The following is a 25,639-nucleotide window of genomic DNA, read 5'->3' on the forward strand; positions in this document are numbered from 1 at the left end:
ACTAAATTAAGTGAAATTTCATTTGATGAGCATTGAAACCAAACATTTATTGGTTAGGAAATATATGCCTAGAGTAATGTTTAAATGAAACAAACTTAAGCAGTTTACGAACCAAACATGTACAGAGACCAGGGATTCAGAAATTTTGTTACAGCTCACTAGCCCAGGGCTCATTGGTAGCAGGATTTTACTAGCCCTGTTGGAAGAACTGCTAGCCCATCAAAACTCATTTAACTGACCTGCTAGCCCGAGTATGCCTTACAAATTCAGAGTTTGCTGCGTAATACAATGAATTTTATGAACTTAACAATGTATGTGTCATTTGGTGAATAGTTGTCTCATTGTCAATCACTCCACATTTTCCTTTTTTTATATTAATTTGATATCTTTAAATGGAATTATTGTTCTGATTACATATAAATAGGTATATAATTAATACAATTGTATCTTTCACGCTCGTGTTACAGTAGGGAAGAAAGCTGAATACTGAAACTGATTTTCTGTAGTTCAATATACTATGTAATGTACTTTTTACCAGAAATATTGGTGTAAAAGAAACATTTATTTTTTTGTGAAATGGAAAGATTTTTTTTCGCAAATTTGAAATGTTAAGTGGCGGAAGTGCGGATGTCGATAGTAAAAAATGTGCAGTTTGTTTGGTGCATTTTTTAGTCTTGTACACGAAAGATACTGACAATGCAGACATGAACTGCGTATTGCTCTTATATAAAAATAAAGAAATGTGCTATGATTTTTTTTCGTCTACAGGACTACAACTATCAGAGAATAAATACGGTCAAAAGATTTCCATGCATCGGCTTTACAATATCGGTATTTCTTTATTAATTTCATATTTACCAGTTTGTCTAGACATGAAATTGAAACCATTTAAGGACTGGTTGCTACGTGTTCCGGTGTCCTCCTTCATTGCCAGACTGTCATCAACGACTGACCTTTGTTTCAATAAAAACATTTAATTTCATATAGTCTGCCGCGAAAAAAATGAGTGAGACCGGCAAAATAGCATGTCACTCTATATAAATCGGTAAAATAGCAACTAATTGATTTGTGTCTCGCCTAAGACGAAAGTTGCGGAAAGCGAGGCATGGGTGATTTTTTTTCCGGCGACGGCGATAGCGTCATCATTTGTTAAGTTTTCTGCCTTAGTTTGTTGACAGAGACTGCTTGTGTTAATCACTGATATTTATAATAAATCTGCATTACTAATAGTACATATAAGTTTGACGACTATTTCGAGGCAATGCCCCCTTTGTCATGGTACTGCAACTTTGAATTAACTAGCAATTTCCAATTTAAGTTTTCTGCTTCAGTTAGTTTGAAAGTAACTACTTGTGATAGATCATTGATATTTAATAAGAATTAGGTCTTTTTTTTTAGGATTTTTACATATCTTTGTGTGAACTGTTTATCGTAATGCTACATGTTTTAAGGTACCGTTATCAATTTAATGTCTGCACGATAAACTTGTCAAGGAACATCACCTAAGGGTGACTGGAGAAACGAAATATGGTCACTTGGTCTTGTCCGACCGACAGTAAAACGCTTGCCAAAGTGGGGCGTCCGTTTGGCTGTGCGGGATGAATCAAGTTTGCAGCCACGTCCGGTCAGAATTAAGAACGTAAAATCCAATGCCTCGTGTAAAGTGAGAGCCACGCTCTTTGCACGTTAAGAACCCTTGCAACAACTATTTGAGGTATCCGTTGGTGGCCTGTTACAAGGCAAAATTTCTGTCCCTACCCAATATATCCTCATTTTCCAGTGGCAGTCCAAATTTCCCCGACCATCATCTCGAATGGCCTCTATTATTACAAGACCTACCTATTGTATTTATTGTTAACCGATTTTTGTCCTGAACATGCATAACATATTTGCCACTGGACGTTAAGCAACTAACAATCAATCCATCAAGGAACATATATTTTCAATTTATACATGTAGAGATAATATAAATCAATTATAAGAGGTATTCTTTTGTCCATCATTTTGTTTGGGTTTAGTAATGTTGTAATGTGTGTAATGTTCTGTTGACTTATTTGTCTTTTTGTCGCCTTTCTTTTTTACCATAACGCAATGAGTATCTATTCAACTTATGAATTTGGAATGATTCCTTGGAACCCTACACCTTTTTAAATGCGGAATAAATTAAACTTTGCATTACTTATTTATCAGAAATGTTCAAGATTATCAGATCAAATTATTATTTTATGTAATGATACAATCATGGTACTGACATGACTGATATTGATTTAGATTTTCGTTCGAATGAAAAAGAGTCGAACGAGTAAATAAAGGCGAATAGACATGAGTGGGAACGGAAAAGAGGCGAAAAGACATGAGGGCGAACGGACCCGGATTTTTTTCGCAAACCCCTTATAAGTTTTATCTCCCCTTGTTGACAGAACTTTTATATCCGGCAACCTACAAGATACATGTCAATAAACCTTGATGTTTTTTGTTTTGTGAAATATGATTTATACCTGCAATATTGGAAAACGCAGCTTTTGTGTGCATGGCAGTAGGACTCGTAGGAAAATTAATGAATAGTTTGTTCAATGAAAACATTGACTGGTACACCAGCTTCACTGCTCTTCCAACGCTCCTCACGCTAACCCCGATCAAGTCTCCAACCTCTCTATAGAAGCAACCTGTTGCTAAAAATTGTAAACAGGTCAAGATTTGTAATATGGGGGTTAAGGCTTGGTTCCTCTTGGATTTTATTAAGGAATTGTATATCAGTCCAGTAATGTAAATGATAGAATCTGGCCGAAATCTATAGCAAGACCTCCTCTGCTGACAGGGATTCCAATGGGTTTGACCTGTCTGCAAAAATCGCGTTGAGGTGCCCGGCGTCTCCTTTGTCGCCTTCTTATTTCTCTATGTCCGGCAGCCGGCATTTTTTTCTTGAGCACGAGATTCGAGACAAGTGCTTGCCATTCTCAATTATATGGAGTATACTCAACAGTCTTGAGCACGATTCTCGTACTCCAAAGTTTTATGACCGCATGAAATTTGGAGTACAAAATTTTCGAGCACGAATTTGAATTTGGAGAACAAATTTTGTACTCCGAGTACTGAGCAAAGTTTTATGACCGCAAGGCCAGAAGTATGATATGTGTAATGTAAACTTGTTGACCTTTCATTTGATGTGCAACAACACCATCATCTAGTAAGTTTGATTTTTCGACTTATTAACCCCATTCAACTCATTTTTAAAGGACAGGAATTTGATATTTGAAATATACATACAACGACCTTTCATTTGATATGCAACAACCTTACCTCCTAGGACAATTTATTTTTTGCACTCAGTGACCCCACCCAACCCATTCTTGGGGGACAGAAATTTGATATTTAAAAAATACGCTTTCATTTAATATGCGACAACCTTACCATCAGAAGTTTTAATTTTTGCACTTGATGACCCCACCATTCTTTTTTCGGATGAAAAAGGGGTTTAAAATTTTCATTTTTGAATAGAGCTCGTTTGGATGTTCATTTTCAAATGTCACATGACTCTATTTTGCAAAGTCCAAAAAAATAGAACTTATGAAACTTACAAAGTCAATGTAAAACATCAAAATTTCAAACTGCTTTTTTTCTTTGTTTTCCATCAAATGTTTTTGGTATTGAAAATTTGAAGGGGTTAGCTGCTGAATTTCAGAAACTTTTGCCCCCACCCCCTGCAAAAAACTTCAAACTGCAATATCTCTAAATGGAAAACAGGTATTTCAAATCTACTTAGTGTAAGATGATCTGCAGATGAAGTATAATACTGTCCAAAGACAATTGGGGCAATTCCTTAGCTCATTAGGGTTCAATGAATAATTAAATATATGATGCATACCGAACTTGAGAACCGGAAGTCTTAGAGACATGAGACTACCACCATTCAACTCAGGACCCCTTCCCTTTTCAAAAGGTCACAAGGTTATAATACCCTTTGAAGGTCAAGGTGAAATTTCCTCATGATCTTGACATTGACTTCAAATTGAAGGCCTTATAATACTTATCATTTTTGCAGTATATAGAAGGTTGATATCTGTTACCGTTTCAAAGATATACACAAAAAACTATACTTTAAAGAATCATTTTGTCGTAACGTTTGAACAGATGACCGGACAGTTTTAGGTCGAATGTCTAAAATGTAGAACTTTTCGAGAGGAACATTTAATACGCTGTGTAAATGCAGATATCTCTTATCATTTTGTAAATATTGAAGCTTGAATTTAAGCGTAAAAATGTTTTTGCACTCTATGACCATTGACCTTGGCTGCAAATGAAAGGTCACATGAACTAAAGATTATTGGTGAAGGTCCAATGTATCTACGACTTCCGGTTCTCGAAATATAATTTTTCAAAATTTGTGTACAATATTTCAAGGGAAATAACTCTTATAAGGGTTGATAACAAAATAATTGTTTATTATCTGTTCCTGTACATGTTGTCATTTTCAGATCGACTCTATCTGTTACAATTTTTAAGATATATGCAAATAAAAGAAATTGTTTCAAGGGGATATAATGGAAATGATGAAATCCTACGCAGCCTCATCTCATAATACTTCCTGATGAGATCTACCTATTGTCCAAATAAGGTTATGATATCTTCAAAAACAACAATGGGGGGCCATGTCGAAAAACAAAAACAATGAAAGGGAGATAACTTCTAAGGAGGATAATGAAATCCTACACAGGGCATCTATAATACTTCATGATGAGGTCTATCGATGGTAAAAATTTGGTCATGATGACTTCAATAGAAACGGGGGAGGCCATGTCAAAAAATGTTGGAAGAAAAAAACCGAAAAAAAACCATTAGAAAAACAATAATGTCTTTCTTAACGTAGGGGAAAGACCTCAATCATGTTAGTATCGCAGCACTGAATCAGTACTGAAAATACCCTAAGTGGAAATAACAATCACCAAAACAATAAACCGGTATCAAGCTTGTAATCGTTATTAAAAGAAAATACTCTTATTGATATTTGGCGTGTGATGAATGAAAATGTACAACAGCTTACCTGGAGGAGAAAAGATAAATCTCAGGCGAGTAGAATAGATCTAATATTGATTGGTAACAATTTAAGACCTCAGATGGATACATGCAACATTAAACCGGCAACGATTCAGTATACTGATCATCTGAGTGTTTGATTAACATTTAAAACGGGGGCGTCAGAAAAAGGACTTGGATTTTTGAAACTAAATAATTCTATCTTAGAAAATAAAGATTATCAAAGTTTAAATAACAATTTGATTACGAACATTTTAAATCAATACCAAAATAGAGAAACAGAATGTCGGATTTGTTGGGATATATTAAAACTTAAAATTAAAGAAGCTACTGTAAAATATTGTAAATCAAAAGATAAACCCAAAAGAGAAGTCACACGCACCTTAGAAAAAGAATCACAAGAAAAGATGGTTGAAAGAGACCAATTAAATTTGTTTAACTCTAGTTTAGATGATCGTATTAAAAATTTGGAATCAGAACTGAATAAGATCTATGACGAAAAAGCCATTGGTGCACAAATCAGAGCCAGAGAAAAATGGGTTGAATTGGAGAAAAAAAAAATGCGTATTTTTTGGGACTTGAAAAGCAAAGACAAATTAAGAAATCGATAAATAAATTATTAGATGAAAAAAACAATGTTTTAAAAGATCAAAGCAAGATATTACTTGAAATTAAAAACTATTATGAAAAATTATTTTCTTCACAAAATCCGAATGATACATTATCTCAAGAATACATTAAAAATACAAAATAAGAAAAAAAATTAAATGACGAAGAAAAGCTATAATGTGATGGTTTTGTTACGCTTGAAGAGAGTTCTGAAGCAATTAAAAATATGAAATTGAATAAGTCTCCTGGGCTTGACGGTTTAACCGTAGAATTTCACAAAATGTTTTGGGAGAAGCTTACATATATACTTGTTAAAGTATATATTAAGGCTCATGAAGATAGTTTATTGACTTACTCGTAGCGGTCTAGTGTATTTGTCATTAATATTAAAAAAAGGGGACCCATTAAATTAAAAAATTATAGACCAATGTCATTATTAAACGTAGATCTTAAAGTTCTGTCCAATGTACTAGCTCAACGACTGAAAAAAGTGCTACCAAAACTCATAAACACAGATCAATCTGGATACATACAACATAGATTTATTGGATTCAATTTAAGGCAGATACAAGATATTATAGATTATGCAGATATATATATAATATAGAAGGGGCTAAAGCCTTTGACACTCTAGAATGGAAATTTATGTTAGATACTTTATATCACTTTGGATTCAATGAATCATTCATAAATTGGGTGAAAACTTTGTATACTGATATTCAAACATGTATTATTAATAATGGGTGGATTTCAGAAATGTTTAAGAATTCAAGAGGGATTAGGCAAGGGTGTACTTTATCTGCTCAACTTTTTGTCATATCCGTTGAAATATTGGCACTGAAACTTCGAAATAACAAAGATATAAAGGATTTCAGATAAAATTTGATAGAAAAACACATTGTATTTAAATAGACCAATTGGCTGATGACACAACTTTATTTTTTTAATGATTAAAATGACATCGAACTAGCATTGAATGAAATTGAAATCTTTGGATTTTATTAAGGATTAATCATAAATAAAAATAAAACAGAAGGGATATGGATAGGAAAACTCAAAAACAGTAAAGACAAAATAGCAAATATTAACTGGACAGATAAATCTGTAAAAGCTTTAGGGATTTATTTTGGACATGATAATGAAGAATATGAGAAATTAAATTTTTAAAATAAATGAGAGAAAATGGATAAATTGTTTATTCTTTGGAAAAAGCGAAATCTCACTATGTTGGAATGACAAACCAGATAAAGTTAAAAGAAATACGATGATTGGTAGATATGAAAACGGGAGAATCTTAAATACAGATATTGCCAGATGGCAACTTATACCTTTAAAATATTTATAAGGCTTAGGAAAAAAATGCCTAGTAGTTTATATGAATATGGATTATAATAAAGTTGATCTATATCTACCTAATATTCCAAAATTTTCATTATTAAAAAAAAAAAAATATTCCAAAATTTTATAAAAATGTATTAAAAAGCTGGACGAAAGTAGGAGGAGGACAGACAGATAAACCAAAAACCTTTTACGAAATTAGAAAACAAATTATTTGGGGGAATAAATACATTAAATTTGATAACAAAAGTCTATTTTTCAAAAATTGGATAAACAGGAAGTTGATTTATATAAATGATATTTTAGATGAAAATGGGGAAATTTCACAAGATGTAATTTTGCAAAAAATAGAAAATAAATCCAACTGGATAGCTGAGTTAACATCCTTAAAAAACGCAATTCCAAAAGATTGGTTACAATGTCTTAGATCAGAGAATTTTACGAGAAGTAGAGTCAATGTAAAAAGACAATGTTTGTCAATAAGTGGTAATTATATTGACATTTCTTTTTTGTCAAATAAGTTATTATATAACAGATTAGTAAAGAAAAAAGTTGTGAAACCGATTGGTATAAATGTATGGTTAAATGTATTACCATTACAGACAGAATTTCATTTGAAACCATTGTACAACTTCATTTTTTACTATTTAGAAGAAAATAAATTGAAGATGTATCGATGGAAACTTTTACAAAGTATATTACCTACTAAAAAGTTACTGTTTAGATGGAAGGTAACAGACAATTATTTATGTAACAAATGCTTTACTGAAGAAGATTATCATCACCATTTTATATCATGTTCTTTTTTAAACAATTTTTGGAGAAAATGTATTGCAAAAAGTAAATATAGAAAAAGCTATCACATTAAAAGATATTGTTTTTGGCTATAAAATATCAGATGAATATTACTTTAGCTTAAACTATCTTATTACTATTATTGGATTTTCAATTTATAAATCCTACTATGTATCTGATCAAAAAATGAAAGGACTTGATGTATTTGTCTATTCATTAGAGAATTTACAAAACGATTGTATTATACAAAGAAGTTGGAAGAAGTTAAATTCTTAGTTAATGTAAAAAACTATTTGTTAGATTGATGTTTTATTTATTAATATAATAGAATTGAAAATTATACTTATTCTTCACAAGGAGCTTGGACTTGTTGAAGACAATGTAACAAGCAACTGATGGAAATAAAGAAATTTTAAATTAAAAAAAAAAAGTAAATACCTTAAGGGACTAGCAAGACACCAACAGTTGAACCGATCGCAAACCAATGCTAGAAAATCGTATCCTAATTCATTTTGGAAATTTAGTGCATCGGAAGCGTTTTTCTCGATTTACATATTGAATTATTGACGTTGATGTATTTACGTTTGAAAAAAAGAAATCGTCAGTAAAGGAGTCGAAAAACGAGTATACACTAGTCAACATAATAATCTAAAAGAATAACGCTGACATATTCTGTTTAAAGTTAAGGAAACATTCATTAACTTAAAGTTAATTATGTAAACGATAGGTTATTTCTTTAACTGTACTTGTAAAAACTACGTATCCTATATATAAGTAAATTATAATAACAATATCATGATTTGAATGTACCTGTCTTCGATGCCATCCTTTGTATTCTTATATGCAATGTATACACACTAGTTGCCTGATGAAATTAATAAAGTGTTTTCATTTTTAACAGCGCTGGGTCCATACCGCTGCGGGTGGACTATAAGTCCCCGAGGAGGGTATCATCAGCTCAGTAGTCAGTCCTTCGGTACTGACATGATTTTTATCAAACCTTTATCAAATTGATAAGACACTAAGGTTTCAACTCCCTCAGGCAAAGATGACCTTAAATGGATCCGGCTATTATTCTTATGTCCTTTTTGGTCATAAAGCTCTCCAACTGTTTCGATTTTTATTCATCTTTGGCTTTCAAACATTCGGCATTGAGCGTTCCTGATGAAGGCAAATCCAGAAAAAGCGATTTGGACGCATGAAATTAATAAAATGTTGTTTTAATTTTTTGCCGTTGGTATTTTGTTGTCTCACGTTGTATATTTCCTGTAGATTGCTAATTCCTTGTTGTCTCATTGTCAATATAATTCAACTAATTCAACCTAAAGTACGTAATTTCACAGTAACTCTAAAGCCCAGCTTATAATTGCTGATAACATTGATGTTTATAGTTCGGAAAGAGATTTCATGGGGCACTAGAAAGACCCATCAATAAGGAGATGTGATATGATTGCCAATGATTCAATTCAAAATATTTTTTATTGTTCAAATATCAAATCGTTGTTGCAGTGAGTCAGGGGAGGCAATCCCCCCACTTCTTGAAATATTATATTGGGTATACATATATAAATAATAACTATGTGACAAAAGTCTTTGCAAGATCTACTGAAAGTGGTGTCGAATTTTATACAATATTGATAAGTGTTGGTAAGGAATCAAATAGATCGTTTAAGTGATATTTTTCCTCAAATTCACAAACTCACTGCAACAAAGTTGTTCTATTTATATGAATAACAAGAATTATTGGCCTTTATTTTGCAATACATAAGTAATTTAGTATACCATCTTATTACAAGACTATTAATTTCTTGATTTTTTTTTTTGAAAATATAATTACTAATACAAAATATGAAATAAAATATTTATAAATTTATTTGCAAAAGGATGCTAAACACAATTGGTTGTTTTTTGGTGTTAGGGGTTAGGTTTGTCTTTAACTAAGACTAAAGAGTGGTACACTGTGGTTATAGGGTGATTTCTAAACAGTTATATTATCACATGAAATATTATAAAAATCTTCCAGTTTCATAAATATATTGATGTACATAAGTAAATATCTATGTGTTTTCATCAATATTTAAGTCTGAGCAACCCTGTAGTAGGATATCAAGATTGACATTATCAAAGTTCCTTAGTTTTCGAAAGAGCTCATATCTCTGACAAATGTAAAATGGACAAGCATAAAAGAAATGAAAATTATCTTCTATCGGGTCTCCACAGGCACATACAGAGTCGTCTGACAAATGATCACAGAAGAGATGATGTTTTAGATCACTAGCCTCATTTCTTAATTGGCAGTGGATTATATTAACTTTTCGTGAACCAGTGGAAAAGAAAACCGGACAAGGACTTATGTCCTCATTCAGTTTTCTTTTGAATCCTGTAAAGCTTATAATATTTTTAACTTCTCCATCAAGTGAATTCCACTTATCAAGAGTATGTGGAATAAAACTGTTCTTATAGGCTGTGGTTCGACACTGAGGAGTTTTAATTTCCCTTTCATTTCTTAATCCATACTGGACATTAGTGTTTGCATACGACAAGATATCAGCAGCAATGTAATTAGAAATATCCCCAGAAATAGTTTTATGAAGAAACAATAATTCTTTTTTCTGACGTCTATTCTGGAGGGAATCCCACCCTAATTCCTTGTATAGTTTCAATCTAGGAGTTCCCTTTCGAAGCCCAGTTACAATTCTAGCAGCAGGTAGTTGTACAGACTCAATTAGATCTGATTCTTCTTTTGTGCAGTTATCCCAAATTATGTTCCCATGTTCCAAAATAGGCCTAATAAATGCAATATAAAGTCTTTCCAGAGACTGTCTATCAATCTTATGTTTTAAATATCTCATAATATTAAGACGTCTACAAGCTTTTGAATAAATATCCTGTGACTTGCCCATCTGGCATTAGATGATAGGGTTCTTCCAAGATGTTTATGTTCTGAGATATTTTCTAGAGGTGCATTATTCATGCATAATGATGCGACATCAATATTACTTTTTCTCGTAAAGTACATAAATTTGGTTTTGTCTGCATTGAAGGTTACACCCCATTCTCCTGCCCACTGATCTAATTATTCTAGATCATGACCCAGGGAGTCAGCTGCTGATTTCTCATCATCTACAACACAATATAGACAAGTATCATCTGCAAACAGTTTTATTTTGTTTGTAACTACATCTACTATGTCATTCACAAACAATAAAAGCAGAAAAGGGCCCAAGATGGACCCTTGAGGGACTCCTGCCTTGACAGTATTCAAATTAGACAAAAAAAAACATTTACTCCAACGCTTTGTTGTCTTTCAGAAAGATAACTTTTGAACCAGTTAAGCAAATTACCCTTTATTCCATATTTTCTTAATTTATACAGAAGTCCCATGTGCCAAACGCGATCAAATGCCTTTGACACATCACAAAAAATAAATCTGACATTTTCCCTTTGTCAAGATTTTTTACAATCTCATCATATAATAAAAGTAACTGATTTATAGTAGAATCCTTGTTACGGAACCCTGACTGTTGATCAGTTAATATTGCATGATCATGTATATAGTTACTTAAATTCTTAAGAAATAATTTTCTTCAATATTTTGCTAAAACAATTAGTAACAGAGATAGGCCTGTAGTTTGAAACACTGTCCTGATCTCCTTTAACCTTGTAAATAGCTGATACATTTGCAAGTTTCCAATCACTGGGAACTATTCCAGTTTGTAAGCTTTTATTAAATATGAATGTTAGGGGTGTAACCAGTGATGGGAAAATTGCCTTGAGAAATTTTGGAGGTAGCTTGTCAGGTCCGGCTGGTTTGTTAATATTTAAAATTTGGAAATGGTCAATCACGTCCTGCTCTGTTATCACTATGTCAGGCAGCTCATAGGGTGCCAAAGGTGGGACATTAGGCAATTGCGGTTCTGTATCAAATCTTGATATTGTGCAAAAATAGTCATTAATGGCTGTGGCTTTTTCAACGGGGTGAATTAGAATCTCTCCATTTACCTTAATGGGAGAATTTTGACTCTCTTTATTTTTAAATTTGCAAACACTCTTAGCTATTCTCCACCACTTCCCGGGGGGGATTGATTTATCGACTAGGGAATTGTGCAAATTAACCAGGTACTGACGTCTAGCTTCTCTTACTAGATCAATCACTTCATTTCTAAGTTCTTTAAATTTTTTCCGATCTGAAACTAAATTTCTTGATTTAGCTTTTTTGTAAGCACGGTTACGCTTTCGCATTTAAGCTTTAATACTGGTTGTGATCCAAGGTTTGTCCCTGGGTCTAACCAGTACTTTTCTTTTAGGAATATATGTGTCCATGACATGATGAACTTCTTGGTTAATTATACCATTTATTCTATTAATGTCATGAAGATTTTTGAAGCATTCATTCCAATTTTTTCCTTGTAAATACATGTTTGCTGATGCATAATCACCACTATCATAGTCATAGACTACTTTTGAATAAGCCTTTTGTCTAGCAATGGAAAAATTTATCTCAATAAGTGTTGGACAGTGATCGCTACAGAAACTTGGTAGAACCATACTATTTCTTAGTATACTAAGATTATTTATATATATATAGGGTCTAAGAGTGTTGCAGTTGAGGAGGTTATTCGAGTAGGTTCCTGAACAACATTTTCTATGCCATATCTATCACAGATTCTTGATATCCTACTAGTTGGACTTGCTTTTAGTAAATCTATGTTCAAGTCACCAAGCAATATTACATTTTTATCAGTATCTATTACATTATCTAATAAATTTTCAAAATGGTCTAGTGATGTGCATTTGAAGGTCTATAAAAACATACAACTAAGAATCTACCAGTTTTTGTTGTAATTTCAACACAAACTGACTCTAATTCAGGTATCGCCAAGTCGCTACAGCGTTTACAATGGAGACTATCTCTAATATAGATCAAAATCCCCCCTCCACGGTCAGTTGACCTGTCTTTTCTGAATAATTCAGGATTATGAAAATTTGGCATCACCAAGTCAGTACTGCCAACATTTGCTTCCAGTTTTGTTTCAGAATCACAAATCACATCACATTCACCTAATTCTGAATGAATTAAATCAGTTGTATAACGAAAGGAATTAACATTAATACCAGCTATTTGAATATTTTGATAGCAGTATCTTGATGAGTTTGGTCCAGGATTTTGTTCAATGTCATTACTTTGTAGTAAGATTAAGACAATAATCAGATTAAAAATCAAGTTGGAGATATATACAGTTCTGATTCTAAACTTATCATCAATATGGAAATTATATAAAGTGGTAATAAAATTTCATTCATGATCATTAATAAATGAGTTAGTAAGCATACTACAAATTATTTGGATAATGCCCATAAATTTTGTTACATTAATATCATACATACTGTTTGACAACATAAGTCTATAACCATAACCACTCTGTGCTAGTATTTGAATGGATAAAATCCAGCATTTATTAGAGAAGTAGAAAAGGGGGAGTACTTACTGCATACATGTAACATGCCAAAAACCAGACATGCTGGGATTTTGTAAGTTGGGTCATGTCTAGAGCTACATGCAGCTAGGGATAATGAGGAAAAGGATTGTTCATTAAATTATTACATGTGCATGTGATTGCCAATGAGACAACTATCCACCAGAATTCAAATAAAGCGGATGTTAGCAATTATAGGCAACTGTACGGGCTTCAAAAATGAGAAAAACCCATACCGTATAGTCGGCTATAAAAGGCCCCGACAGGTAAAATGTAAAATGAAACAACTACGACCTCTGAACTACAGGCTCCTGAGTTGGGATAGGCAAATAAAGAAACGGACGGGGTTTAACGCTCGTTTGGCAAACAAAATTATAAGCCTGGTATCTTTTATGACTTTTTTTCACAACCTAAATGTCGATGCTACTGCGAGTGGACGTTTCCTCTCCGATGGTGACACCAGCCCAGTAGTCAGCACTTATATGTTGACTTGAATTATCTTTGATATGGTAATATTTATAAATTAACTGTTTAAAAACTTTGAAATCTTCGAAATACTAAGGATTGTCTACCCCAAGAATAGATTACCTTAGCTGTATGTGACAAATTTTGGTTTCTTAATGCTCTTCAACTTCGTTTTTTTTTTTTTGGCCTTTTAACCTTTTTGATTCTAACAAAACTGATGAGTCTTTTATAGACGAAACGCGCGTCTGGCGTAAATAATTATAAGCCTGGTATCTTGATTTTTTTTACAACCTCTAGGTCGAAGCACTGCAAATGGAAGTTTCCTCCCCGTGGGTATCATCAGCCATGTAGCCAGCACTTATATTTTGATATGAATTATCATTGATATGGTCATTTGTATAAATTGACTGTTAAAATAAATAAGAGGATGTGGTATGAGTGCCAATGAGACAACTCTCCATCCAAGTCACAATGTATAAAAAGTTAACAGTTATAGGTCAACAACACTTTTAATTGCTCGAAATACTAAGGATTTTCTACCCCAGGAATTGATAACCTTAGCTGTATTTGACAAAACTTCTTGGAATATTGGGTCGTTTATGCTCATAATTTATTCATCGATCTTTAAAGAGATGTAGAGATAAAAAAAATCATAAAAGAGTCCAGACTTATAACTTGTACACCAGACGCGCGTTTCGTCTACAGAGGACCCATCAATGACGCTCAAGTCCAAAAAGTTAAAAAGACAAATAAAGTACATAATTGTTCAGAGAAAAGTTTAAGGTTTTTCCACCATTACATTTCTAAAGGGTTAATAAGAAGTCATTTCCAGTTTATGTTATAGATAATGTATATTTAAGGTTTTTCTTGTCGTAAAACACACCGAGGTGAAAACATTTCGGACCAGGTCTTTTAAATACATCTTTAAGAGTTTCAGAGGAGATGCAGTCGCAAGCAAAAGTAAAAATTAAGAACATGATCTTAAGCTTTGACCTCAAACCCATTTTCTCTTTCTTTTGGTGGACAAAGGAACTCACATAAAGGTACTACAAGACTCTTTCACTTACTCTTCATGTGGTTCATCACTTATATAAAATACAAAAGGGGAAATAACTCTCATATGGAGTCGTCAAAATGCTCCTGTCAAAATTGAACAGAATATTCGAGGATATAACGAGCAATTTGGAAGAAATAAATTTTTTAATTTTTTTTTACGGTAAAGGAGGAGATGCGCTCACAATACAACAGTGGTTCGGAAGATAACTCGAACAAAAGTGTTTGGTTAAACAAGGTGAGTTTCAAAAGTGCAATAACTGTTCGATGTTATAAACAAAATACCTGAGCGACATCTTGCAAAACAATAATACCGAGGAAGAAAAAAAAAACAGTGGCAGTAGAAAAAGTTTGTTATTGAAAGCTAATTGTTATGAGAACAATTAAAGGTCTTTCCATCCCAAATGCACATATGTTGATAAGATTATATTAACTTCCATTGAACAATTTCGTTTCTGCTAACAGATAATAGCCTACTTTACACTGATTACAAATATATATGGTTTCTGTTTTTGCTTGAAATGAGGGAGATTAGTAGGTTCTTCAGACTTATAAATTTCTCTTCCGGTTTCATATGAACGTTACTTCACACTGATTTAAAACAATATATAGTTCTAGTAACTTAAACATGAAAATAGTGAAAAAATAGCTACGCTCGATTTACAAGATGTCACTTTCAGTTGACCTTTTTCAAGGTCATATGTCTGCAACCTTTTCGCAAAGACACTATGACTTTATCATGTACCAATCAGAAATAACAGCAAAAGTCAACATCTAGAAATTCAATTAAACACTTTTACTTGAAATAAGGGAGACAGTTGGCTACTTCTGGTTTGAAAAATGTCACTCTCAGTATTATATACTGACGGACTTAAAAAATGCAACACACATTTTGGTGATTTTTTTTACCAAATTATGATTGATCCTCAAATCACTACTGTTCATGCTTACCAGACTTCTTTCTGTTAAGAATAAATCAATACCTGACTTACCGGGAGAACAAACCTTAATATTGAAGTCGCACGAATTTCTTAAAACATAAATTAAATTTGAAACCCACAAATGATTTTTTAAGGTTTCTTTCTCGTGAAACCATTCTTTCAAACCATATCCACACTTGAATCAGTAAAGATATGTTGCATTTCAATATTGCCGAGAATGAGCAATAAAAATCTGAATCAGGCCAAAAGAATATTGCAGACATAAATAGGTGAACGTGCTGTTGTTAGACAATTTCACGTCAGAAACTCCTCTTACTGATCTTACTACAACGGTACAGGCTGACGGGATCTAATGATTACCACCTATGACCAGATCAATATGTAGTCACAACACCACGTCAATAAAATTTGATTACGCAACATCATTTGCGAGACATGTTTACCACCTCAACGTTAACTGCAAATCAAGTCCTCGAATGCCATGGCAGGCACTTGCATGCCATAAATGTTTCCCATATACTGAAACGCCAAAAAAATCGAAAGCAGAAAAACATTTAAAGCCCTAAAGTTTAAACTACATAATTGCAAAAACACACGGTAATGGGTGGGAAAGAGGCCAATTCAGAAGGTTCAAAACAGAACTCAAAACCTGCCCAACAGAACTGGTTGACCTTTCTGTCAATCATTTATGCGTTGGTTACAGGCAGTCATTGCCTTCGACGATGACACATCCATTGATAAGGGGAAAACCATGGATTTAGTGCATACTACATGATTTGAACATTAACCACGACATAAGCAATTGATCTTTCGAACTACAAACTTTTTTTAGACAATGAAGTAATGAATGAAATTTATGTTTATTCATTTATTTATCAAAAATTTCATATTTAAAAATGAGAAAAAATAATCTAGGTTTGCTTTTTTAAAGTCTGCTAGTTTATGATAGGTGACTTGACACTAATTCCAAAAAGTTCAAAAAGGATATTTCCGGTTTACCTAAGGTCGCTTCCGTTTGACATTTCCAAAGTCATATGTATTTGTACCAAATGCAAATGAAGTCAAAACAAAGGTCAAATTCTAGAGTGTCAAATTGACCGTGTAAAATAATATGGTCATAATTAATGCTAACAAAACTTTGAATTTTTGGAAAACTATGGATTTTCTACCCCAGATGTATATAACCTCAGCTGTATTTGGCAAAACCTTTCGTAATGTTTGGTCCTCAATGTTTTTTCAACTTCGTACTTAATTGAACCTTTTAAACCTTTTCAATTCGAGAGTCACTGATGAGTATTTTGTAGATGGAACGGGCGTCTGGTTTACAAAATTTATATTCTGGTATCTACGATGAGTTTATTTACCTGTGACTTTGACCTCAATTTCAAATTAATAAAGACCTCAAATCAAAAGACTTTTGGTACTTATATATATGGTTAATGAGTTATATCACCATACAGCTAATTTGAAATATAAGAGAGTAGAAAACACCTATTTAATGTCAACGTACCCTTGAAATTCATGTAACAACTTACAATTAAGAAAAAATATTTCGTCAATATCTTGTATAGTTTCTGGTCAGGAGTGATATTAAGCAAAAATTAAAAAAAAGTAGAACGTTACCTTTACCTTAAATGTCACCAGATCGTTTTGCTCAAAACCTTCTTAGATATATCACATGATTGATTGTTTTTTGCTGAACATCCTGTGGCATATATGTCATGCATTGTCAGGACGATTAAACACCTTGACCACTACAGTGATCATTTATGGTGTTTGTTGCCAGTGCCCTGTTTGTTATCAGCACTCAATCACGTTTAAGTGCTAATATCCGCCTCCTACGACGGGGACGAAGGGTTGGACTTTAGGAGGCATATTGTTTTTCATTTTTGTTATATGTTTAAAATCAAAATTAGAAACTGATATTCATTTAATACCTTCATATTGATATCTTTGTTGATTCTACATATTTTCTTATTACTTGTATTTGTCACAGTAAATGACTATTTCAAGTGCCACGTCATAGCTGTGATATGTGAGAATAATAGTAAGCTGTGTATCAGGACATCTTTGACAGACAAATGATCAATAATAGTACCACCCTCTATTGTTGGACGACTGAAAAACTGTCTTTGACGTTTTGATAACAAATAATTTATCGCTGTACAATTCCCTTTCAAAATATCATAATTAAAATCACCAATTACAACAATTTGTCCTGATATTTTTTCCAAATAACATAGTAATGTCTCCAAATTCAAGTTCTTTTCTATGTTTTTTTTCATGAAATAAAAGTAATAATTTACTACCTCCGGTTAAGAAAATGTCACTCCCGTTTTAATATGATAGCTTACCTCACTAATTCTAAAAAATATATCGAATATACTTTAATAAGATAATTTGCTACTTCTTGTTTACAGAAGAACGTTTCCGATCTCAAAAGATCGGTCCATTCGTGGTGATGAAAAATATATGATTTCTATGTACTTTTCCATGAAGGAAATGCAAAAAATGTTACTTCCGGTTTACACAAACCAATACCATATAGTCGGCTATAAAAGGCCCCGACATGAAAAGTATGAAAAAAATCAATTGAGAAAACTAACGGCCTAATTTATAACAAAATAATTTACGAAAAATAAATATGACAGGCTGGAAACCAACGACAACCACTGAACTACAGGCTTCTGACTTGGGACAGGAACATAAAGAATGTGGCGGGGTTGAACATGTTTGTGAGCGCTCAACCCTCCCCTAACCTAGGACTATGGTGGTACAGCACAACATAAGAACAAACTATAAAAATTAGTTGATAAGGGCTTAAGTCATCAGACCTTAAAAAAACATCAAACAAAACACAGACCGGACATGGCAGGGTATTTAAACATCCCTAACAACAAAAACGACACAAAGTACAGTTCTGAGAGTACTCGCAGTTACTGACAGCTAGTTCAAACACAATAACAAGTAATAAAAATATCATGTATCTAAGACTAAAATATCAATCTGTACACATCCACCATCCAATGGATTAATCGTAAAGACGCAATTAACAGTCAGATAAAAACATGACCTTGTGCAATGCAAAATATAGGTATCGACAGATTGTAGTACCGTGAAAGTGCGTATGTGTAAAACAATAATATTTAGTATGGTTTTAATTTATCGATAACAAAATCAATATTTATAACCTTTTAAAATAAGAATAAGATTAGAAAATATACTTAGTGATTCATATAAAAAATAATTGGGTACAAAGAATTAAATGGGTTGAAGAAGGGGAATAATACAAATCTCTTTTCAGAATTAAAAATACTAGACAAACAAGATAAACAAGATAAACAAAAATAGCGCTTAAAGGCAAAATAGAGGCGACACATCAAGATATTTACAAAAGTTCAAATTTCTCATTTGAAAAACGGGAACTAACTAATTAACAGAAATAGCGGTTATTTACATAAAAAAAAACTCTCTCTCTAGATAATATTGGTCAATTTCATTATTAAATGTAGATACAAAGCTCATTCACTAGCACGAAGAACAAGTTAAATACTACCACACATTATTCATGGGGATCAAAACGGGTATGTTATAAATAGGTATATTGGATATAACATTTAAATGATTCATATCATTGATTTTGCAGAATTTCTTTTTACACAGAGGAAACTTTACTGATATTTTTCGAAAACTTTAATTCTTCGGAGTGTGACTTTATGTGTTTAGCTTTACAGAAAGGGTTAACAAATTCATTGTTGAAAGATGAAAGTTCTATATACTGATATTAAAAGCTTAGTAATTAAAATGAGTGAATTGCAAAACATTTTTTCGTGGGATTAAGCAAGGGTGTTCATGCAATACGATAATTTACCGTGTAGGATCGGACAAGACCATGACCGCAAATGCATTTAAATTAAACTTAATGGCAAAATTCGAACATTAAACATTTTTCAACTAGCAGATGATACCACTCTTTTCCTTACATCAAAGCAAGATATTTCGAAAGCTCCTAATATGATTAAAACATTCGGAAAACTGTCAGGGTTAAATTCGAAGAGTTCTAAAGCAGCGGGTGTGGCTTGGAAGACAAAAAACTGCAAAGAAAAATAAGAAAATGTTAACAGACAAAGAAACCTGTAAAAAATCAATCAGCACAAATTATTCTTAATTAAGAAAAAACGAAACTTAATTATGATAGTCAGAATCACAGATACTAAATCCTTAATTATTCCCAATATTACATTTTTAGTGCCTGTCTTAACCAAAGATAAAGAGTATTAAGACCAGTTTATAAAGGATTTAGAATTTTTTTTAAACAACAAAACACAATAGGGCAACCGATGTGTTTAAAACTGTAATAAATTAAATTGAGGATTGAAAACGGTTAACTTAGAAAAATACATAGGATCTTTAAAATTAGGTTAGATTAAAAAAATAACTGCATATATTTCTTCTTAAATTGCAAGTTTTACCAAAATTTTATTAAAACAAATTTGAAAACAATCCACTTATCTTTCAAATGAACTACCATAGTTTTTTTTCTTGATATCATCAAAGTTCGGATTAAGAATAATAATAAATAAAAAGAAATATCCAAATTCTTTGGGAAATCAGTTGATTAAATTTCAGGGAAAACCAATATTATTCCATAACTGTATAGATAGCTGTATAATTAACATATGCATCTATCACATATTATTGATGATAATGGAGATAATTCAGAAAGTTTTATCAGACAAAAGCAAAAAAAAACATAAATTGGATTGCCATTCTTGTTCAGATGGAAATCGTACATTTGTTTTCTTCTAGACACCTTTACTTAAGACATTGAAAATGCGTCCTGACTCATACAATAACCCCTATAACATTACAGAACATGCCACTTCCTAAATAAGTATAGGAAAGACACATCTCATCTGTTAGAACAGATTAAACTTGGCAAACCCATTTTAAGTCTGAAGAATTTGATTTTTGGTTTCAAAATAAATGATCAACAATTCTTTGATATTAATTATTTACTCACAGTGATTATCTTTTCAATACATTATTTGCCGTGGCGGGTCAAGGATAGGGCATATAGGGCGTATACCATAAGACCCATAATGAAATTAAAAATTTAATGTTTCTTAGTATTTGTATATTTTTTTATCATAAAATCGTTCCCAAAAGATTCATCTCCCTCTGCTCGGCAGTATTTATCACATTTTGGGGAATTACGCTCTTTTTCAAAAATCCGGGATCCGTTCCTGATTTGCCTGAATTTAGGACAAAGAATATTATTTTTTTCCGTATTTAAAAGTTTAGAAATGTGTTGATTCTAAAAAACAAATCTTTCATCACTAAAAGAAAATAAATATCAGAAAAGATTAAAGGTGTAATTCACTTATTTATTTGTCAGTTGTAATGGCCTGACCATTAAGTATAACCGACGATTGGGCTCAAGTAGAAAAGACTATCAGGTGCTGATACTTTAATTATGAACCAATCTTACATATGGTGAAAAGCTGAAATACAAAATAAAATACAAATTTACAATGTGTAGAATTAATGTTAAGATGAACGAAATGTCAAATATAATTAAAAGCACAGTCCGTTTAATGCGAGAAAATGTTGTACTTCCTAGAACGGTTAAATTTTCAGTATTTCACGGAGAAAAGGTTCAAATATACGAAGAGCAATTTGAAGGCTTCAAATACAATGTTATATAATTAACTCACTCTGTGGTTAGCCACAAATTGTGTCCAAGATGACGTCTCTACCAAATATTCCTTGTGATCGTAATGACCTTGCAGTTTTCCTGTAACGGATACGTGTGAGAAAGGGAAAGGTAGCGATGATACGATGTTTTAATGTTCTTATCAGGTTAAAGATGAATAATCCTCCTAGACTGGAAAACATAAACAGATTAAGAATATAATCAAACGAGCTATAAATTGAGGAAAGGCGTAACAGAATACTCCCCGTCTGATGTCTTTCTGAAATCACTATTCCATAAATTAATCGCATATGAACATATGATAAATAAATAAATCCCAACATAAATTGAATATGTACAGGTGAAATGTCCACTTTTGATCGTGTGAGAAATATCAGGTCTCAACTTACGACTTTTCACTATAAAGTTTCCTGAATAAATATATCCCCGGGAAACTGGGTTTGGCACAGTTTCGTGTCCTTTAAAAGAAGGATGTCTCGGATGAGATTGTTGTGTTCTGTAGAATGTTCTATTACTGCTGTATCGATAATAGGAACTGTTTTCTCCAACCTGGTAAGACGGCGATATCCTCCGGTAAGTATGACGGGAGTTAGTACTTGATCCTCGTCCGATTTGGCGAAATGTCACATCTTTGTGAGTCTCAGACGAAATAAAGCGTTTCGTCCTAACGTTCCATCCTGCGGATCTAGTCGCTCTATCTGTAAGGTGGCGTCCTCGATGTTTAATTTTGTCGTAGTAATGTCCCACAAAGGGTGTTGCTTTGTGATGGTGTCCAGATAAGACCACTGGTTCCTTTTCACTAATATCCAAGTTAGACTTGGCGATATTGCTTCCTACTCGGAGCAGATGTTGATTGTTCACAGGCAGATTGAAATTGGCAATCGGTCCTTCTTTCGGAATAGATTTGTGAATGCGACTGATTGCCTCTCCATGAACTTCAGGTCTTGTTGATTTCGGAATGAAATTTTCTTCATCCATAGAATTTTCTATAGAAGTCACAGATTCTGCTTTTAGTGAAACGAGTGCTGTCCCTTTAGAAAAATTCTTGAGTTCACCAGATTTGGCACTAGATCCAGTACACTCAAGGAATTGTATGGAGTGCATTTTTGCAACCTTCACATCTGAATTTAAGTTTTGGTAGTTTTCTTCACCAACGATTGGATATTCGTCCTTGACGGATATTTCCGGTCTTGAGGCGTTGAGAAGTTGTTCTGGTTTCGTGATTGAAACGTTAGTTATCTTTGTGTTGACTTCAAGCGTAACAGTTTGCTTGTCAATGTATGTATTTCCAATTATGACCCAACCAAGTTTCAATTTTTGGGCAAATGGAGTTCTGGATGGTCCTAGGCGTTGTTCAAGGACGTGATGTGTCTCTATAAGGTCTCTTCCAATTAAGAGTAGAATTTGGCAACGTTCCTCTATCGGTAGAATGCTTCCTTTGAGTTCTTTTAGATGAGGATGATACATTGCGACTTCAGGTGTAGGAATTTCGTCTCGATTATTGGGAAAATTATAACATTCAATTAATGTAGGCAGATTAAATTGTACGTCACCATGTACAGATTTTAAGACGAAATATTTTCCTCTTTTCCCGGAAGTAGCTACTCTGCCGGAGCATGTTGCAAGAGAGTAGTTTTTAGGTTTTTCCCGAACGTTGAACAGATTGAAGAATTCAGGCGAGGTAAGAGACCGGTTGCTTTGATCGTCAATGATGGCATACATCCGGATAATTTTGTCTGTCCTGTCCTTGTGGTACACATCCACAGGTAATATCTTGGCACAAGATTTCTCACTCTTAGGATCTTTGTGGATCTCTGTGCAGGTTGAACTCACAGAGGTTAACTTGATTTCAGCCGATTCTGTTGGCTCCCCGCTGTAGGTTTGTCTGGGCGAGCTAGACTGAGAACTTGCAGGTTGCTGTGGTCTAGTGATGTGAAGTGCGGTGGTATGTCGTTGACTTCCACACTCATTACAACTTATGCTTGCGTTGCAGTCCCGACTTCTGTGTGTGGTTGACTCACAACACTTGTAGCACACATTGTTCTGTCTTAACAGTTCTTTGCGTTCCTCGATTGATTTGGCTCGGAACGCTCGGCATTCATTCAAGGGATGCTTTGTCTTGTGTACGATACACAGATCTTGTTGTTGACTGCTGTCTCCAGTTTGCTGTTCAACATCCGTCTTATGGACGTTGACTTTAGAGTAGGTCTGAGGTGTGAACTTTGGCGCAGCACCTTTTGTATTTGGTGTGACTTTTGACTCAAAGATGAAACCAGGATCGTTCTTTATTTTTGCTAATTTCCCTGATGAAGGCAGAAAATTCTGTGAAAGGCGGAAAGGCAACTTCGTATTTAGACTTGTATCTTGAAGTCCTTGTTATCCACTTTTCTTGGAGTCCATATGGCAGTTTTTCTACAATTGGATTTATCCCGGACGAAGAGTCGAAATAAGCTAGCAAACATCCCAGCTTGGGATTTTCTTTGTGATACTCTATTTCTGAGATAATATCTGACAAATCGTACAGGAGTGAGTTGTCTTTATTTGTCAGTGTTGGAAAGTTGGCAAGTTTGTTGACGAGAGACGCCTCCAACATTATTGGAGAACCATATCGGTCGTTTAGTCTCTCCCATAGTCTGTGTAGGCCCCTTGTTGGGTTGTTGGCATTTGATGCCCTTATACTCATGGCATGTTTGGCAGACTCTGGTCCAAACCATTTAATAAGTAGGTGTATTTGTTCCGAGTCTGAAACTTGTAATTCATCTATGACGTTTTTAAAACTGGCTTTCCATGTATGAAAGGATTCTGCCTGGTCGTTAAAGCTTGTAAGCCGGGAGAACAGCAGGTCCTTGCGTAGGAGAAATCTGGTTATCTCTAACGTAGGATTGATTTGTTGCAGGTGTGCAGAAGGGGTCTCTTCTATAACGCCTTGTTTTTTGTGTGAGACAGGGATCTCTTCTATAACGCCTTGTTTTTGTTGTGAGACAGGGATCTTTGCTGAAACGCCCTGTTTTCCTATGCCAGTTACTGTTCCCAGATCTGGGAATACATTAACTTCTGCTGACTTAGCATGTGCAGGTAAGACAGCAGGTGTCTGTGACGGCAAGTTCAATGCCACGGATGGTACGAACTCAGGTGCTTCATGACTTAGCTTTACAGGAGTTTGTTTTCTCTTTAGAGGGCCTGTCACTTCCTGTTCGGCGGTTGGTACAGGATGTTTGTTTATGAAATCTTGCACACGCTGGAGCGGGTCTTCTGTTTCGTTAGGGAGATCGCTAAATGCTTGGCTGCCATCGTATTCCAGGATACGAGCCTCGGCTTCTGCGGCTGCAGCTTCTCTCTGTGCTTCGAGAAGGTTCAAATTGGCCTTTAGTTCAGCCTTTTCCCGGCGTACACGTGCAGCCTCTTGTTCTAGTTGAGCTTTTCTGCGAATGGCTTCTTGTTCAAGTTGAGCTTTCCTTTGTGCTGCCTCCTGTTCCATTTGAGTTTTCAGGTACGAGGCCTCTTGTTCTATTTGAACTTTTCTTTGTGCAGCCTCTTGTTCCATTTGAACTTTTCTATGTAAGGCTTCCTGTGTTGCTTGAATGGCTTGTTGCTCCATTTCAGCTTTGATTTCAGTTTGTCTGAACAGAGCCTGTTCCTCCAATAATGCCTCTTGTTTAATGATCAAAGCATGTTTTTCGGCAAAGGCTTTTTTTGACTTAGCAGCCTCTGCTTTGGCACGCTTCCTCCGTGCTAGGCTTGACATATCAAAAACATTGGAGCTTCCGCTGTGTGAGGTGTTCTTACTCTTGGAAGTCCTCGTTTTAGTGGATTTAGCCGTTGTCAGGGCGAGGCGGTGCTCGTGTAATGTTTCCATGACCAGGTCCACTTTGGACAGACGAATATCTGTTGAAAGGTTACATGTATCAATGTCTTTAAGACTATTCAACGTTTTGGTATTCTTCAGAAATATCAGGTACTCGTCTATGAGCCTGCGATAATTAGTACAGGCGTGTAAGATTTTGTCCTGTGCTGTTAGCAATTGCTGCAGCTCGCTAGGAGGCGTGGCCACTTCCTATAACTGGAATTCAATACTTGACCAGAGAGCCTCTAGTTCTTGATATAACTTGTCACGTTTTTCGGTGTATGCTCCTTTACCTTTATCCGTGAGTTCACGTACTCGCCTAGTCTCGGGATTATCATCTAAATGCGTGATATTAGATGGATTTTCT

At 34.0% G+C, this 25,639-nt stretch overlaps 2 protein-coding genes across 3 annotated transcripts in view; both read left to right on the forward strand.

The window, feature by feature from the left end:
- The window catches only part of LOC127715671 (uncharacterized), a 203,723-nt gene that overhangs the window by 158,790 nt on the left and 19,294 nt on the right, over window positions 1–25,639 (forward strand). The window lies entirely within an intron of this gene.
- The window catches only part of LOC127715637 (uncharacterized), a 145,418-nt gene that overhangs the window by 11,302 nt on the left and 108,477 nt on the right, over window positions 1–25,639 (forward strand). The gene's annotated exons all lie outside the window — the stretch shown is intronic.

The sequence above is a fragment of the Mytilus californianus genome, unplaced genomic scaffold (assembly GCF_021869535.1).
Source record: "Mytilus californianus isolate M0D057914Y unplaced genomic scaffold, xbMytCali1.0.p SCAF_9, whole genome shotgun sequence".
Classification (NCBI taxonomy): domain Eukaryota; kingdom Metazoa; phylum Mollusca; class Bivalvia; order Mytilida; family Mytilidae; genus Mytilus; species Mytilus californianus.